Raw genomic sequence first — 18,994 nt, 5'->3', positions numbered from 1 at the left:
TGCAGTATATTTCGTATACCATTACATCGTCACTTCCTTAATGTCTTGCTCATTGATTAATATTGGCATTATATTGTTTAAATAGTGTGATGTTTAATTATTATTGATTGAGCATCAACCTATTTTGCAGCAAACAAGCAATTTGAAATTAACGAGTCTGATTACAGGAACAAATGATGTTCGAGCAACTGGTCGAACGAGTTTACAATATTCTCAAACTACGCTACAATTCATTAATGACATTGTTAAATAGTCTGCTAGCATTACATATGAGGTGTGGTCTCTGTCATTTAAATAAGAAACGTGACATACAGTAAGCAGAGCATTGAGACTAGGATTTATGACCAAAGCACTTTTATCTGCTGATGTCATTGTCGGCTCGGAGACAGTACAGCAGTTTGAGCCAATATTCCTCCATCTGTTTTTTACATCATTTGGATTAACTTCTCTTCATGTCTAGAAATCTAGAAAAAAAGACCAGATGAAATAACTCGTATCGCAATTATTGCAGCTGTTAAACGGATACAATCTGAAAACATTTTCCATGTACTTATTAAATACAATATTCCTGCCGCCAACTTACAGTATAACAATGTAATGATTTTTTTTTGTGTCCAAGTAAACCCCAACATTGTGTGCGTTTCTGTAGCTACTAGTTACACCCAACCAGTGTGTCTGACGTGGTTTATGCAAACCTGTAATGTCAGAAACCTTGAAAAACAAACACAACTGTTCCAGAGGTAAAAGACCTATTCTTTACTAATCTAGAAGTCCTGCATCACCTGGTTCAACAAACCTGGTAACCAGTGGCGTACACACGATCCATGGAGCCCCGGTGAGAAAACTGATCTGTGCCCCCATCCCCCCCTGGTGGATACACCACGCGGGCCGCGCCGCAACACATGGCAGTGGGCATCCAGTCGCAGGGGTCCACAGGGCGGCTCGGCCCCCTGGAGTGACGGGCCCAGTCGCAGCTGCGACCCCTGTATGTACGCCACTGTGTACACACACACACAGAGACACATATATACAGACACATACATACAAAGAGACAAATATATACATACAGACACACAGACAGAGAAACATTCATACAGACACAAAATATACAAACAAACATACTAAATATTTTAGTCACCCTCCTGTTTCCTACCTTTTAGATGCAGGAGGGTGACTTCCCTGGGGTCCAGTGGTGGCTCGGCCTGATGGGAGTCAGAGTTCCCACTCCCTCGTTTCTTCCTCCCGCGCGGCTCTGTCTGATAGCTGGGAGGAGTGACCGGGGCAGTCACTTCCTCACAGTGTCTGATGTCATCTCAGGGAACCTGGTCGTGCTGTTAAAGCGCCGTAGCACTGACTGGGCCCCTGGAAATCCATAGCCATCAGGTGGCTCTAACAGCATGGGCCACCTGATGGGCCCCTTAAAGGGACACTCCAGGCACCCAGACCACTTCGGCTCATTGGAGTGGTCTGGGTGCCAACTCCCACTACCCTTAACCCTGCAAGTGTAATTATTGCAGTTTTTTTAAAACTGCAATAATTACCTTGCAGGGTTAAGTCCTCCCCTAGTGGCTGTCTATTAGACAGCCACTAGAGGACACTTCCTGCTTCATAGCACAGGTTTTCTGTGCTAGAGCGTCGCTGGACGTCCTCACGCTGTGTGAGGACCTCCAGCGTCGCTCTATTCCCCATAGGGAAGCATTGAAATTTATTTTCAATGCTTTCCTATGGGGTGCGCTAATGCGCATGTGCGGCATTGCCGCGCATGCGCATTAGGTCTCCTCGGCCGGCGGGCGAGATCAGTCTCGCCCACCGGCCGACGTAACCAGAAGGAGGAGCGGCGGGGGAGGAGGAAGCAGCGACGTGGGACCTGTCGCTGCCCCTGGTAAGTGACTGAAGGGGTTTTCACCCCTTCAGCAACTGGGGATTGGGGGGTGGGAGGGAGAGGGACCCTCCAGTGCCAGGAAAACGGATCGTTTTCCTGGCACTGGAGTTTCCCTTTAATGTGCAGCCAGGGCTGTTTTACCGAGCGGACCGGGGCCGCAACACATGGCGGCGGGCACTCAGTCGCACGGGACTACGCAGGGCAGCCAAGCCTCCTGGAGTGACGGGCTGGTTGCAGCTGCGACCCCTGCAGCCCCTGTATGTACGTCAACAAAACAAAAACTATAAATCTTTGAGGTCAAGTATTAAAAAACAAACATTATACAATGGCGGAGTTAGCCCTGCAAGGTAATTATTGGAGTTTATCAATAATTGCAATAATTACAATTGCAAGGTTAAACTGACAGGGGCACTGCCCCCAGACCACTTCAATGAGATGAAGTAATCTGGGCGCCTATAGTGTCCGTTTAAAGAAGAATAATTTTCCCCTTTCTTCATTTATACAAAATGTGATGTATTTTTAGATATATATATATGTACTATATATACAATATATTCTATTGTTATTCTTTCTGCCGGTAGAACTGACCTGTTCGGATGTATCCACATAAAAGAAATATTTATAAATTACATTTCCCATGCTGCTCAGTAAAGCATGGGGCCATCTACGTCATTAATGATGTCAGACGGCTTTTAACAGAATGTACCAGCATTTATATAAGGCTAAATGGTGCAAAAAAAACGTAGCTGCCAAGAATATTATTATTATTATTATTGCCATTTATATAGCGCCAACAGATTCCGTAGCACTTTACAATATTATTAGAGGGGGGGGATTTAACTATAAATAGGACAATTACAAGAAAAGTTACAGGAACGATAGGTTGAAGAGGGCCCTGCTCAAACGAGCTTACAGTCTATAGGAGGTGGAGCACAAAACACAGTAGGACAGGAAGTAGCAGTCAAATTAGGTGGGAGTGAAGCAGAGCTGGAGGGGAGAGTAGAGTGCTGCCCTTTTTAAGAGAGAGCAAGAGCCAGGTATTTGAGGTAGAGGTTAGTCTGGGAGGCCATAGTCTTTCCTAAAGAAATGGGTTTTAAGGCACTTCTTAAACGATTGAAGACTAGGGGAGAGTCTGATGGCTGTAGGCAGGCTATTCCATAAGAAGGGAGCCGCTCGCGAGAAGTCCTGCAAACGCGAGTTGGCTGTACGGGTGCGAGCAGCGGACAGAATGTGGCCACGGGCAGAGCAGAGAGACTGAGAATGGGCATACCTATGGATCTGTGAGGAGATATGAGGGGCTAAGATTATTCAGTGCTTTATAGGTATGGGTTAGCACTTTGAATTGACTCCTATAGGATACAGGGAGCCAATGTAAGGACTGACAGAGGGGTGAGGTGTGAGAGGACCGACTAGAGAGGAAAATCAGTCTGGCGGCAGCATTCATTACAGACTGTAGTAGGGCAATACGGCTATTGGTAAGACCAATTAGGAGAGAGTTATAATAGTCCATGCGAGAGATTACTAGAGCTTGGACAAGCTCTTTAGTAGCATCTTGTGTAAGAAAGGGGCGGATGCAGGTGATGTTTTTGAGGTGGAATTGGCATGATTAGACAACAGACCGGATGTGAGGACAGAATCAAAAGTAACACCAAGGCAACATGCTTGTAAGGATGGGCTGATATAAGTACCACCAATCTGAAGGGAGAGTGAGAGAGGAGGATTAATATTAGGAGGAGGAAAGACTAGAAGTTCTTTTTTGGAAAGATTTAGTTTCAGAAAGCGGGAGGACATCCAATCAGAGATAGAAGAAAGGCAAGAGGTGACACGTTGCAGGACATCAGGGGAGAGGTCTGGGAAGGAGAGATATATCTGGGTGTCCTCAGCGTACAGGTGGTATTGGAATCCAAAAGAGGTAATAAGTTTGCCAAGAGAGGCAGTGTAAAGAGAAAATAGAAGGGGTATCATTAGAAAAGGAGACACTGAATAAGCGTTTGGAGAGATAAGAGGAAAACCACGAGAGGACAGAGTCACAGAGACCGAGTGATTGAAAAGTTTGGAGAAGGAGAACATGGTCAACAGTGTCAAAAGCAGCGGAGAGGTCAAGAAGAATTAGTATGGAGTAGTGACCTTTGGATTTAGCTGTGATAATGTCGTTAGTAAAAGTCTCAGTAGAGTGGAGTGGGCGGAAGCCGGACTGAAGAGGGTCAAGGAGAGAGTTGGAGTCTAGGAAGCAGGCCAGACGGGTGAAGACTAGTCTTTCCAGAAGCTTTGAGGAAAAAGGGAGCAAGGATATAGGATGATAGTTAGAAGGGGAGGGTGGGTCGAGATATGGATTATTTAAGATGGGTACTACAGTAGCATGTGCCAGAAGAAAGAGAGCAGTTGAAGATGTGTGTTAAGGAGGGCACAAGACAAGGGGAGAGAGATCTGATAAGGTGAGACGGGACAGGATCAAGCGGGCAAGTGGTGGGGCAAGAGGAAAGGATAAGCGCAGTCACCTCTTGTTCAGTAGCCTGGGAGAAGGTTGGAAGGGTTAGAGAGCCATGATCCAGGTGAGATTGAGAAAGTGAGGGGCAAGGTGGTGAGATTCTTTCCTTAGCTGCTCAATCTTGTCAGTAAAGTAGCATGCAAAACTGTTGGCTGTAAGGTTAGTTTGGGGGGTGGCTGCAGCAGGGCAAAGAAGAGAGTTAAAGGTAGTCAAAGAGACGCCTGGGATTGCGATAGCATGAGCGAATAAGTGAAGAAAAGTATGACTGTTTGGCAAGGGCAAGGGCTGTGCTGTATGAGCGCAATATGAATTTGTAGTGTAGAAAGTCTGACTCGGTGCGAGACTCCCTCCAGCAGCGTTCAGCAGAACGGGAGCATCTTTGCAGGTAGCGTGTTGATTTTGTGTGCCACGGTTGGGGGTGTATTCTCCTTGAGGTTTGTATTTGGAGAGGGGCTGCAGCGTCCAGGGCTGAGTTGAGGGTAGTTATATAAGGAGATAGCAAGTGAGGGACATGAGTGAGCAGGAATGCTTAATAGTTGGGAATCGATATCAGCTGGCAGCTGCTGTTGTTTTATGGAACTCAGATTATTTCTGAGTTGAGGGGGGTTAGGCTGAGGTTGTTGGGGGAGGGGGCTATTGAGAGCAAATGACAGGAAATGATGATCTGAGAGAGGAAATGGAGTGTTGCAGATGTTAGAGACTGTACATTCGTGAGTGAAAATAAGGTCTAGGGCAGGCATAGGCAACCTTCGGCACTGCAGATGTTTTGGACTACACCTCCTATGATGCTTTGCCAGCATTGTGTGTAAGAGCATTATGGGGGATGTAGTCCAAAACATCTGGAGTGCCGAAGGTTGCCTATCCCTGGTCTAGGGTATTGCCTGCTACATGTGTTGGGAAATTAGCCCACTGTGATAGCCTAAGGGAGGAGGTAATAGAAAGTAGTTTTGAGGCTGCTGGAGTCAAGGGTGGGTTAATGGGAATGTTGAAGTCTCCGAGAATTACAGATGGAATGTTAGAGGAGAGGAAGGAAGGCAGCAAAGTGGTCAAGGAAGAGAAGTGGGGAACCGTGGGGACGATAGATAACCGCAATGTTAGCACAGGTGGGTTTGAAAAGGCGGATTGAATGAATCTCAAATGATGAGAAAGGCAGGGAAGGGGGTGTAGGTAGAGGTTTGAAGGAGCAGTGAGGTGAGAGCAGAAACCCTACACCACCACCTTTATTTTCAGAGTTTCTTGGGTTAAGGGAAAATTGAAGACCACCAAAGGATAGATCATTATATTCACAAATCTTACTCGTGAAAACCCCAAAATATGACTTATAGGGACTCTCCAAGCGACTACAACCTCACTACAGTGTGTGAATAGAACGTGATCCTGTGTTTGTGAGGCGCTTTTACATATATACAGTGAGCAAATCAAATTAAAAGCTGCTAACACACTATAGTAGGGACTCTCTACCCTACTTAAATAGATAAAAGAACAGTACACTATTTTGCCAACTAGTGTAAAATAGTGAGGAGTGTGTAGCGCTAGGTTGGATAAACACTTACCCCTAAGGGTTACAAAGTAGTATAGTACAAAAATCCCTATAGAGGAACAAAATAAACAGAATATGGTGCAATAAAATAGTAAATGAATGGTGTAAATAATTACAATCAAAATCCACTCACATGATACAGAGCCTCTTAAGGACCGACTCTGATCTCTTCCACTTTTGTGTACTTAAAGGTGACACACACCTTTGCCGTCCATATCAGGTGAAAACCTCATTATAGGGAACAAAAATGGAAGAAAACAGGGAAGCAGAGCTGACCCTGGTGTTGAAATCCTCAATAGAATATTGTAAGAAAAAAAGAATTGGCTTCTCACCTTATCCAGAGCCCTTAACCTGGCTCTAAGTGCATCAGCAAATGTGGCAATTCAGGGGGTCACAACCCTTCTTTATAGCAGCATGGATGAATCCTCAGACTTGTTCAGAAATTAACATTTATTATATTCAAAATAAAAACTGAATAAAAATATCTATACAAACAAGTCCAAATGTCCAGAAGTGTCCGACGCGTTTCACTGATCTTGCTCAGCTTTCTCAATCGGTGGTATCCATGCTGCCGGTCTTTGTTTATATTTCCTGAATGGGAGGGGTTATGACGCGACGTCCGTGTTACATCCAATCACGGATGTCGTCGCGTGTGGGCATCGGCTACGTGCGCTCTCTCACCCCCAGTGACGTCATCGCGCACTACATGTCGTGTGCGTGATGTTACTTCCGGGTTTCGTATCGCCCTCAGTGCCTTCACTCTTCCCACAGTCTCCACGTAGTCCGTTTCTTTTTAATCCCTCCTCGCTTCCTGATAGGTGTGAATCCATTTGGTGAGGATACCTTTGTAGTTCCTTCCACCATTATAGGTCAGGGCAAAGTGCTGGAAAAAGGTGTTTCTGTCCATGTATAATTCCATTGTTCATAAATTGAAGAATAATCCTGAAGAATTATGCTCAAAAGGGCATATTAACAAACATAAAACGTAAATATTAGGATAATACTTAAAATTGCACAAGTCATCTCGCATTCCCCTGTACATCCTCTGTGAAAAAATGCTATACCTAAGAAATTCTGTGATCATCTAGGATTGCTCTTAAAGGAGCCGTGTATAATATGTCTATAATGACGATTCAGTATACAAATTTTTCCATATATCTCAATGTCTCTTCTATAATATTCAATAAAACCAGATAGTAATATAAAAAATTAATTAGAAAATAAATAATACGATGGGAAGTATATATAAGAAAATCTATAAAATTATATATTTTATATTATTATATATTTTATATTATATATATTATATATTTGATAAAAAGTTTAAATGCATAAAACATTAATTCATAAAAAATGACACAACTCAAAATCGTCATTAAGTCCATATGGTTGCATAGTGTTGAGGTTAAAAATCCATTGCATCGCTGTTTGTCCTATGCATTTCATCAGGTCCCCTCCTCTCCAATTCATAATAACTTTTTGGATTCCTATAAAATTCATTAAGTGGGGATCACAATTGTGTTTTTCTTTAAAGTGCAATGAGACACTATGTTTTTCAAAACCTTTTTTGATGTTTCTCGTGTGTTCTTGGATCCTTACATTCAGTGTCCTGATTGTTCTACCTATATAAACCAATCCACAAGGGCAGGTGATCATATAAATAACTTTAGTGGAGTGGCATGTGATCATTTGTTTAATCTTGAACTGTTTGGTTTTATCTCCTAAATGATTAAATTATTTTACATGTCGCTTTATGCTATTAGTGCCCTTGCAAGCTCCACATAAGCCGCAACCATAAAATCCATTCGATTGGTTAAAAAAATGTTCCATTCGATTGGTTAAAAAAAGTTGTTCTGGTGGTATATGATTATGTATTAAATTGCTCTTTAAATTACGTACACCCCTATATGTAATAATGGGTTTTTCAGGAAGCAGGGAATTTAACATGGGGTCACTCTTCAGAATTGGCCAGTGTGTTTGTATTATTTTCTTCAAATGATTACTGCTACAATTAAAATCACAAATAAAATTTAAATTTTGAAAATCCTGGTCTGCTCTCTTGCCTTTATATTTAATGAGTTCATTTCTATCTGTCCCTTCTACTTCTATATAAGCTTTTTCTAAAAGTTATTTTTTATATCCTTTCTCTAAAAAAGATATTTTTATTCAGTTTTTATTTTTTATTTTGAATATAATAAATGTTAATTTCTGAACAAGTCTGAGGATTCATCCATGCTGCTCTAAAGAAGGGTTGTGACCCCCTGAATTGCCACATTTGCTGATGCACTTAGAGCCAGGTTAAGGGCTCTGGATAAGGTGAGAAGCCAATTTTATTTCTTTCTTACAATATTCTATTGAGGATTTCAACACCAGGGTCAGCTCTGCTTCCCTGTTTTCAGAGCCGGTCCGTAAGAGGCTCTGTATCATGTGAGTGGATTTTGATTGTAATTATTTACACCATTCATTTACTATGTTATTGCACCATATTCTGTTTATTTTGTTCCCCTATAGGGATTTTTGTACTATACTACTTTGTAACCCTTAGGGGTAAGTGTTTATCCAACCTAGCGCTACACACTCCTCACTATTTTACACTAGTTGGCAAAATAGTGTACTGTTCTTTTATCTACAGTGTGTAACCGTTCTATTTGGTGGAGGAGCTTATATATTAATCTTGTTTGATTTTTTGAAAGAAGTACGGTAGTTCTGCTACCAGGGTCCATACTTTATTCTTCCAAACCTGCATTTTTTTCTTTTTTGCTCCATCAATCTTTCTATACATAAAGTCATCACTTGTGGGAGATTGTAGTTTCTCTTAGCATTCTGCTGTAGAAAACTACAGTTTGAATTACAGCTGCCCATAACCATCAATGTTTGCTTGAAGAACTAGTTAAGTGATCAGCTCTGCTTTGCCGTAGTGAGCACTCACTGCACATCCTGCAAAGCCTGGGTATTTGCTACAAATTCAGTAAATTGGAATTTAAAAAAAAATGGTTTTCTTTTTTTTATTCGTTTCTTTCTTTTTTTTTTTTTTTAAATATAGTTGAAGCATGGGAATATGATAGTACAATCATCATAGTATGATCATCGAAAGTAAAACACATGTAATTCAATGGAAGGTCATATATGTTATACTTAATAATACTGGTTCAAAAGCTCCCTTTTTTTTTGTTTGTTTGTTATGGATAACCGGAGAATAACCCAGCAGATGCCCTAGCCTACTTGAGATTGTCAGTTATCTCTAACCAAGGTGGCGGTGGGGTAGGCTGTGAACCCCAATAAAGTATGATGGTACATCTGTGGGTCCCACCGCCCAATCTGCTAGTGTTCCTGAGAGACTAGCTCCCCAGTCTATCAGTAACAAATGCCAGAACCAAGTTTCCTGTTACAACATAAATTCCTACAAAACAAAGAAATATATGTTTTAAGGCCAGAGGCCTGTATTTGTGGGATGGATTGGCATTCATATATAATCCCCTTACCTCCCTCTTACCTGTGCTGTACCATACAGGTCATCCCACCCACCTCACCCTTGTCCTTTTAATTTATATCCTGGTGGGCCCTCTTTTATTTACAGCAGGCCTACCCGTACGTCGGTTTCGGCACACCACTACCAACTTGTACCATCACCAGCGTTATCACACAGCTTTTATGTTGCCGTCCACAAATATATATAATTATTTATTTTTAATATAAATCTGTTTTGATAAAGTTTTTAACAAATTACTGGTATAGGGCTTTAAGAGTAATCTAACCCACTTTGCAGCGTGTCATGCGTGTCATTTTTTAAATATGTTAAGACACAAACAAACAAACATGACCATCATGCAACAGAAAATGTCAACATTAACCGTTTAAATACTCTGCTTCCCACTGCTTTTTACTTTCTTAGGACCAGTTCTGTGCCAAACGCACTACATTACATTGCACACACCTTGGCGTTTGAACAGTAAAAATAAAAATCATTAAAGGTTATAAAAAAAAAAAATTATTATTTTAAATGTAATATTCTATGTTTATTTTAATATAATCTAAGTTTGCTAGGAATACAACAAGCGCACAATCTCTGGTCACCAATAGCACAGTCAGACTGACACTAATTCAGTTGCGTCTGTTTAGAATCTTAGTATTGCACGACTCGTCTACAGATGGTTAAATGTGGGTGAACGTACAGCAATGTTACAGCTAGAATCCAAGTGTTTAATAATCAAGTCCAATGCATGTTTTCTTTATCTCCATGTAGTTTGTCCCTCTGGCAATTTAATACACTACACTCGTCTTATAAAAAACATATTGCGAACAAATCATTGCCATGAGTGCGTTGTGTGTGTTTTTTTTCTTCTTCAATCACGCGACCCCCAGAACACAAAAATAACTTTATCCTATAATATTACAGAACAAAATAAAATCAACCGCGCGCTGTATTTTTTTTTTCTTGTTTTGCTTCCAGATATTAGCTGCTATGTGAAAAGTCTAAACTGGATAAACTACCGTCTTCTGGATAACGTTTTTATGGCAAACATATTGTAATTTTTTAGGAAATGTTCCAGGAGTGCTATATAATTTATTTTAAATTAAAACCATAAGCATTGTGCGTATTCCATTTTTTTCTTATCAGAATTACATTTTTTAAAGCTCTTTAAAATAGATCTGTACAGTTTCAGCTATAATAATTCAGCACCTAGCCGTTTTCAGATATGTTAAATTATAACAAAAGTTTAATGGTGAGTATGTCTCAGTTGATTTTAACCTGACCTAATATCCCCTGTGACTCTCTATTATAGAAGGAACTTTTCCGATGAAAATATTGGGTTTTATTCAGTAAACTAATCGCTGTTTATTGAATAAACATCATTCTATTAAAAGGACACTATATTCACCTACTGGTGTACTCTGGTCTTGTGCTTCCTTAGACATGACAAAACTCGGGCCCTCCACAACCTCCTCCCTTCACCGACAGACGCACATATACACTAACTGACAGACACGCATTTACCGACAGACACATACACATACACACTCACTGACAGGACATACATGCACACTCACTGACTGACAGATACACTCACTGACAGAAATGTATATACACTCCGTGTCAGACTCACACATTCACTGACAGACACACATACATTAGATGACTCTCAGTGACAAACGCGCGTACACACACTCGCTGACTCGCTGACTCACTGACACACACACACACACACACACACACACACACATACACACGCACACGAACACACTCACAATTTTTATTTATTTATTATGCTTACATTTCAATCCACCCAGCCTCCCTACCATTGGGAGTGCTGAACTGGATTCTTCCCTGTGGTTCAGTGGGGCTGGCAAGGCATGCAGGCATAGGCGGGCAGGCAGGCACAGGCACGGTGGTCGTGCAGGCAGGCTCACATTAGAGGCGGAGAGAGAACTCTGATCTTCCTTGCGCTTCTCTAAGTAATGCCGGGTCCAGAGTGACGTAATATCTTGATGCGCAAGAGAAAGCTGAGCAGGAAGAGCTCAGGGGAGAGTGCTCCCTCACCGCCCTCCTCCATCACCAGCCAGCCTCGGGGGGGTGGGGGACCCTGAGGTGGCCAGCCAGAAAGCTCCTGGGCTCCCCAGGATAAGAGGCTGGCAAGGCATATGCCAGCGTGATAGGGGGCAGCATTTTTTGCTGCTCACCTGAAAGTGATGCCCAAGGCAAATGCCTTGTCAGCCTTGTGCTAAATACAGTGCTGTAGTCACCAGAATCTATAGTATACAGCTTATTGCATTTGTTCTGGTTTCCTTCAGGCTTTTTGCAGAGAAAATGCAGTGTTTACATTATGGCTTAGGGATACCTCCACTGGTCACTCCTCAGATGTGCTTCCTGGGGCAGTGCTGCACAGTGTGACTGATATTCATGGTCTCCTTCCTCTGCATGCAGACACTGAACTTTTCACATAGAGATGCATTAAATCAATGTATATCTATGAGGAGATGCTGATTGGCCAGGGTGGTGGTTGGCTCTGCCCCCCGCTTCTCCCCACCTCCTTGACTGAGATCATCAACGGTGGGGCTAAATAGTGTTTTTAACACTTTAGGGTCAGGAATACATGTTTGTGATCCTGATCCTATAGTGTTCCTTTAAACCAATTTTTACCAATTTCTGCTCGACAGAAATGGTTTTTTTTCCCCCAAAAGTTCTTTACAATCCCTGGACTAAACCACTTGTTTAACTCTCTCCTTCATTACTGTCTCCTCTGTTTGCCGTGAGCTTCCGCTATTGGTTAGCATTCTAGACATATACAGTACTGTAGACTCTAAGCACCATAACCACTACAGAATGCAGTAGTAGTTATGGTCCTAGCAAGCTCCTCACAATCCCCAGTTCTGTAACAAATCATGTTCAAGTGGTTTGATACACACCTAGGCTACCGCGGACACACTGCCCAGCTTGTTGTTATTGCAACTGATAAAGTTACACTACCATATTCGCAATGTAATTGTGCTAAATTTCAGTTTTTTTTCAGTTGTTTGTTTGGTTTCCAGAAAGTAATATTAGTAACTTCTGCAACAGCCGAGTATATGTGTGTTTGTTTGGGGTGTTTGTTTTTTTCTCCCCTCCTTTCTTTTTTTTCCTGAGTTAACTAAATATCAAGTCTGAATAAAATCAGTATTTATTATTATTATTATTTTTTTATTATTCTTTATTTTATTTGTGCACGGAAAAAAACACATCTTGTTTCCAATGCCACAACAGCATGGATGAATAAGCAATATAACGTAGTGAGGCTTTTAGAGGACTCTGCACATTTTTATATATATTATAGTCGCTTGACAGGTGGTTTATCCTGTTCAGCTCGTCAGAAGAGGAGAGGTACAAGATTAACTATATAACATAAATAACTTGAAATAACAGGAGAGTAGTTCTAGATATTTAAATGCCGCTACCCAGTTTTACTATGCCAACGCAGCCTATTGAGCGGTTATTCTGAGCTGGGTTCATGCTAGGCAGGCATGGGATGGAGCTACACAGGTCTATATACATTGATGTCGCTTTACCAAAAAGAAAACGAAAATGTTTGTTCCCTCCTCTGCTTTTCAGGGCATGTGAGTTACGCTAAGTACTAGAGTAAAGCATCTTAACCCAGCATATTGACTGCGCTAGGGATTTAGGTAGTTCAGTGGAAGAATGTCACGTTCAAAACCTATGCGGAGGCAATAGTAGGCTAAAGAAGTAATAAGTAATTGGGGAGTTAGACCTGCGGCTAATTTGCTTGAGCACAAAGTATGCCCAGGAAGACATGCTACCTCCGAGTGCTAAGCATCTTGCACGCTATGATACCTTAGAACGTTAAACAAACATCAAACGATATTCAGTGAGTACGTAACAAAGGAGTCCAGAGCAGCCGATCAGAGTAGAAACATAATACAGTAATACAACGATGTCTTTTGAGTGATTCTGCGTATCTTAGGACACTGAACTCTCTGTGTGATTAAGTGTCAGCCTGGGGTTCATAGCCTAATATACTGGAGCTAATTTTAAGATTACCCGTCTATGAGGCAGCGATCTTGCCCTTAATCTATTGTGCTACAAGGCTTATCTAGTTGCAGCCTTCCACATTAGGAGGCCTATGCATTATGAGCCTAAAAGAGAACACATATATATGTAGCTGAGTGAAAAACATAAATAAAAGCCTATGAAAATGCGCTGCGGATTCCACTAAGTTAATGGGCCTACATACAAAGCCTGGTCCTAGACAGGAAACCTAAGCGGGGTCATATAGTCTTAAGAGTAGTCGGAGAAGGTAGTCCTCAAACATTATACTTAGGCAACTTGGTGTCGGACAGTTTCTGAATGGATGTGTAAAACAAATCAAATAATAATAACAAATCAAACGAAAGGAAGCGTTTGTGTCTCTGGGCGTTCAGTCAGTTATATCCCCACAAGAACGTCAGGCATCCCGTTCTGCGTCCAGGTAGGTAACCGGGGTGCAGGCAACTGCTGTCTTTCACCCGATGTTCCCGGTGCGCTTCAGGGGGTAGTCTTTGATATGGACAGCGCTCGCAATAAAATCAGTATTTATTATAATAAAAAAAATAAAAAATTGTCAGGGACCTAAATTGTGTACATTAGATTAAGCTTGGCAACTTCTTGTTCAGTGATTACGTTTTAATATGTAATTTTATTTACACTTCGTAAGACTGTAACTGATGTCAAAGAAGCCTCCAGTGATGTGATTAGGACAATGGTGTTACAGTATACAATGTATTGAGGCCAGTTGCCTGGTAATTGACACATTATTATTATTATTATATATGTATATATTTTTGCTTGTTCAAACCAATGGGGCAAACGTTGAGGTCCCACCATTAGTCTCAAGATGGGTATCTCTAACATTGTCACATAAAGCAGCGGACTTTGTATAGTCTCTGCAAAAACAATCATTCTGTGTGGATTAAGCCCTGTATGACGTAAGCTCAAAAGGGATTTTTCATGAAAATTTAAATCCATTTCAGACCGTCTCCAGGGGCTGATTCTGAAAATGTATTGATTTTTGTTTTCTTGTAGGCAGATTTAGCTTAATACTCCCTTGTGAGTCTGGAACATTAAGACCATATAGCAATATCCACTCTCTTATCCACACAGTGTTGTTGGCCAGATTTCTTACAAGGTTACATTGACATCTGGACAACTTTAGATAATCAATACATCAGTGATGGGCTGAGGGATATACATTGTAAAATTTAATTATTCGCACCTTCTGAATCCGTGTTTCCTGGTGGCCTAACCGGATGAGAAGGAGCTTTGTAGCCATGAAATCCTAAGTCTAAGTTCGGCATTAGTAGACCATTAGGGTTCTGGATTATCATGACTTACAGGCATTTATGGCTTTCTTTGAGCAGATCCCATATCACGTAGAAGGGAACAGATATCTTGGCCAACATTGGACCCAAATAACGTCTACAGGCCGTCATCCACATTGCAAGTGAAAAACCTTAAACCTTAATAGCAGATATTTTATTAGGTTGTCCTCTTAACAGGGGTCCAAGTATATCTATGCTTGATGGTCCCTACCATCTACGTGATATACAACATTTTATATTAAAAACAAATTCAGCACTTTTACATTCATGACTCATTCAACCAATGGAAGATGTCAATAGCAGTTTTCCTCTTCTTATTTTCTGAGGAAACAGAGTATGTGCTAAAAACAATAATGTTCTAAGCTTAACAGATACATAGTGTAAATAAACTACAGAAGCATATTGTTAAAATATCATTAATCCTGAACTTTTAATAAAATATACATATATCATTTTGTGGTGGTTAGTGATGACAGGTCCAATTTAAGGCCCATGATAATTTTATTTATCGATTTTACTTTTTAAAAAAAGAGAAATCTGTGAGCGTTTTACGATTTTGTGGCTGATAGCGGCAGTTAAACTGATAAAAGTTTGGATACCCTGCGTTGTGCAGGGTATGCAAACTTGTATCAGTTTAACTGCCGCTATCAGCCACAAAATCGTTTTGTGGCTAAATTTGTTTCTAAATGTGGTATGGGCATCAGTTTGAATACAAAAAGTTGACAATTTAGTTGAGTTTATTATTTGTTTTATTATGAATTTTTATTTTCAATGAACACCTCCTGGTTTTGGGAGAAATTGGTGCAACTGCATGTTTTAGGGTCTAGCTCTTTATCTGCGTTGTGGAGGTAAGTAGGTTTTTACTTATTACTACTGCGTGGATTATCCTATAAACATTACAATAACATAGTAAACCATAAACTAATAAACCATTAAATATGATTTTTTTTTTATGTTTATTGAAGAACCAATAAAATATAGTGATATTACAGGCCACTCTTATAAGGAGCGTACACCGCTTCGTATTTTTAATATAATTCCCCAGCCATTTATATTAAAGGGGAATGGTCACATCCAGGATTTTTAATATCAAATTTACTTATTCCAGTACGAATTAAAATAATAAATATAGGGTTCTTTTAAACTTTTCAACACACGACTGACAGTCTACAACTGGAGTCTTTAATGAAGACTTTAGAAATATGCAGTCATCTCTTAAAAAATAATTAAAGAAAGAAGTGACAATCTTTTGTTTATCCCACAGGTGTCTCAAAGCCTGAGGCTTTATCTTAAGAGATACAATTGAAAATCGGTCACCTGCAACAATGATTGATAAACAAATTAACCATTGAAATTCCATGCATTCCAGCCGGTGACAGTGAAGTTGATTGACAAGGATGTGACCAAACACGCTCTGTGTATCCTATTCTCATCTGTGACTGAGCGGCGGGTTATTGTGGGCATTTAGGTGATCCAATGTAAATAAACAGGGGAAGTTCTCCAACAGGATCTAAACAGAAACATATTCTCCAATATTTTAAGATGAATTAATACCCAAACTGCTGTTCACAGTCACAGTGATGTCATCCCAGGGAATTTATGGACAATGTAGTAAGCTGCAAAAATTCAGTATTAAATAGGCAAGTTAAAAATAAGAAATCTGACCCATCGGCTCATCAACAAGTCCAATAGGTTAGCTAATTATTAGGATTTATAGTGAGAGCTGGCAGATAAAATAATGAATTAGAATTGAGGTCCTATTGGAACCATGTCACTATATATATATATATATATATATATATATATATATATATATATAATCTTTGTTTATAAGATAATTCAAATTGATGCGATAACAATATGTGTTCAATGGAATCATTATAAATAGGATTTAACCCGATTTTCACACTACAGAGAACAAGAGACAACAGGAAGCGCATCCAGTGTTTGTATGGTAGACAGTCACTAGAGACATTCTTAACCCCTTAAGGACACAGGACATGTGTGACATGTCATGATTCCCTTTTATTCCAGAAGTTTGGTCCTTAATGGGGTTAATGCTGCAATATAAAATTACAATGTTTTACCTTCCAGGGTTAAGGGGACAGGGACACTGCACCTCGACCACTTCAATGAGATTAACCAGTCTGGGTGTCTATAACGTTCCTTTTAGTTAATTTTGGTACAGCACAATATGTAGCTCTTTTATTTATAATGTTGTTCTGGTAGCACGTTATACAATGTTTAGCATTGATAGTAATAATGTTGATCATTATACTTTTATCTCGTAATCTATTTCCTGTTTTTTGACATATTTATATCATTCACTGTGTCTAATACTTTTGCTTGGCAAAGACCGGTAAATATTTGAAAGGTTGCTCTGTATCTGCTATGCACTTTAAATAAAGGGACATTGAACTACAGAAGATGTGCTGGAGTGTGTTTTTTTAATTTTGCCATTGGACTGGTGTATGGGGGACACCGGACTCCTGAGCACATTCAGTGTATATGCAGTTCCACTATTTTGATTGTTACATGTTATTAGACATTGATTGAAAGCAGGGCCTGTGCAAGGATTAATGCCGCCCTACGCAAAGATCCATTTTGCCGCCCCCTCATGTCACTAACTCACTGAGAGACACACACTGGCAGACACACACACTCACTCACTGGCAGACACACTCACTCACTGGCAGACACACTCACTCACTGGCAGACACACACTCACTCACTGGCAGACACACTCACTCACTGGCAGACACACACTCACTCACTGGCAGACATACACTCACGCACTGGCAGACAAACACACACACTTATTTTATTTATAAAATATTTTACCAGGAAAGATACATTGAGATTTCTCTTGTTTTCAAGTATGTCCTGGGTCCACAAATCATTGCATTGTTACATTAGGGTACAATAAAATACAAAAAACAATATTAATACACAATATATACAAAATGTAACTTACTGACGGACATACACTCACTCACTGACACACACAGACACTGATAGACATACACCCACTCACTGACAGACTTACACTCACTCACAGACAGACACACACACACACACACGAGCACACACACAGGCAGGTACTTACTGACACACACACACTTACTCACTGACAGTCAAACACTCACCTCCCTGGGGTCCAGTGTGGGGCAGCTCCTCACTAATCCCGCCACCCGGTTTAGTATGCCGGGGCTGGAATGCCGTCATATTCCAGCTCCCGGCATCACAGACGGCACACAAGGGAGGAGTAAGAGGCTGCAAGAACAGCCTCCCTCGCTGCCTTCCTTCTTCGTCCCCCTCTCCTCAGGACAGGTCACTGGCATTTTCTGGAAGAGCAGGCACCTGTCATCAAGGTAAGCGGGTGCCTGCTCTGCCTTACCTAGCACAGCTTCGGGGGCGCCCAGAGGTGGCCAGATGGCCACCTTGTGGCCCCCTGTGACAGGGCTCCTCTTGGCATCCCCACCTTCGGGTGCCTTGAGGATTGGCCCGGAGCTGGGGGCGGCTTAAGAGCCGCTCGCCCAGCGCTGCAGCCCCAGACTGGAGCAGGCAGCCCACCAGGAAACATCCCGGTGGACGGCCCCAGCAGGCCGGTGCCCTAGGCGAATGCCTAGTTCGCGCTGGCCCTAAATGAAAGCAGTTCATCCAGATGGTCATCCATACCTGATTTTATGATTATTCAGTAGGATATTATTGTTAAACATATCAAAGGTCTTGGAAATATCAAGAAAAATTGATTCTGTAAAGTCACCTTGCTCCATATCTTTCTGGAGGCAGCAGGACACTTTGAAAAGTACAATAAAGTGAGTGATTGTAAGGAGAGGCGGTATGAATTGTACACAATTGTCTGTGGACATATTTTTTTTTTTTCTTCTAAAAATGTTGACATAACCCTCTATTGCTGCAAGCTCGTGTAATTCAAGTCGAGTCGGTGTCTGCGATATTCAATGTGCGTTTGGATTTGGCTGCCGTGATGATATTGCAACCTTGTCTACCTTTCAGTTAACGCAAACATTCCGTCCTGCGATTAATCAGCTCTCAGGAAACTCTCTCTAAAGCCCCTTTATGTCTCCAGAGATACTGTGTAATTGTTTGAATAATATTCCTGGTTTCTATTTCGCATTGTTAGATAAACTTTCTAAATTATTTAATATTTTTGGATAAACTTTTCAAATAAATGTTGAAACCTATTAAAATATCAAAACATATATCATTGTATTTA

General features: G+C 40.9%; 1 long non-coding RNA gene across 2 annotated transcripts in view; it reads left to right on the top strand.

Annotated features, from left to right (window-relative positions):
- LOC134583495 (uncharacterized) overlaps positions 1 to 18,994 on the top strand; it is a 222,896-nt gene that overhangs the window by 113,089 nt on the left and 90,813 nt on the right. The window lies entirely within an intron of this gene.

Source organism: Pelobates fuscus, chromosome 13, assembly GCF_036172605.1.
Source record: "Pelobates fuscus isolate aPelFus1 chromosome 13, aPelFus1.pri, whole genome shotgun sequence".
Taxonomy (NCBI): domain Eukaryota; kingdom Metazoa; phylum Chordata; class Amphibia; order Anura; family Pelobatidae; genus Pelobates; species Pelobates fuscus.
This window is presented reverse-complemented; position numbering and strand designations above follow the sequence as displayed.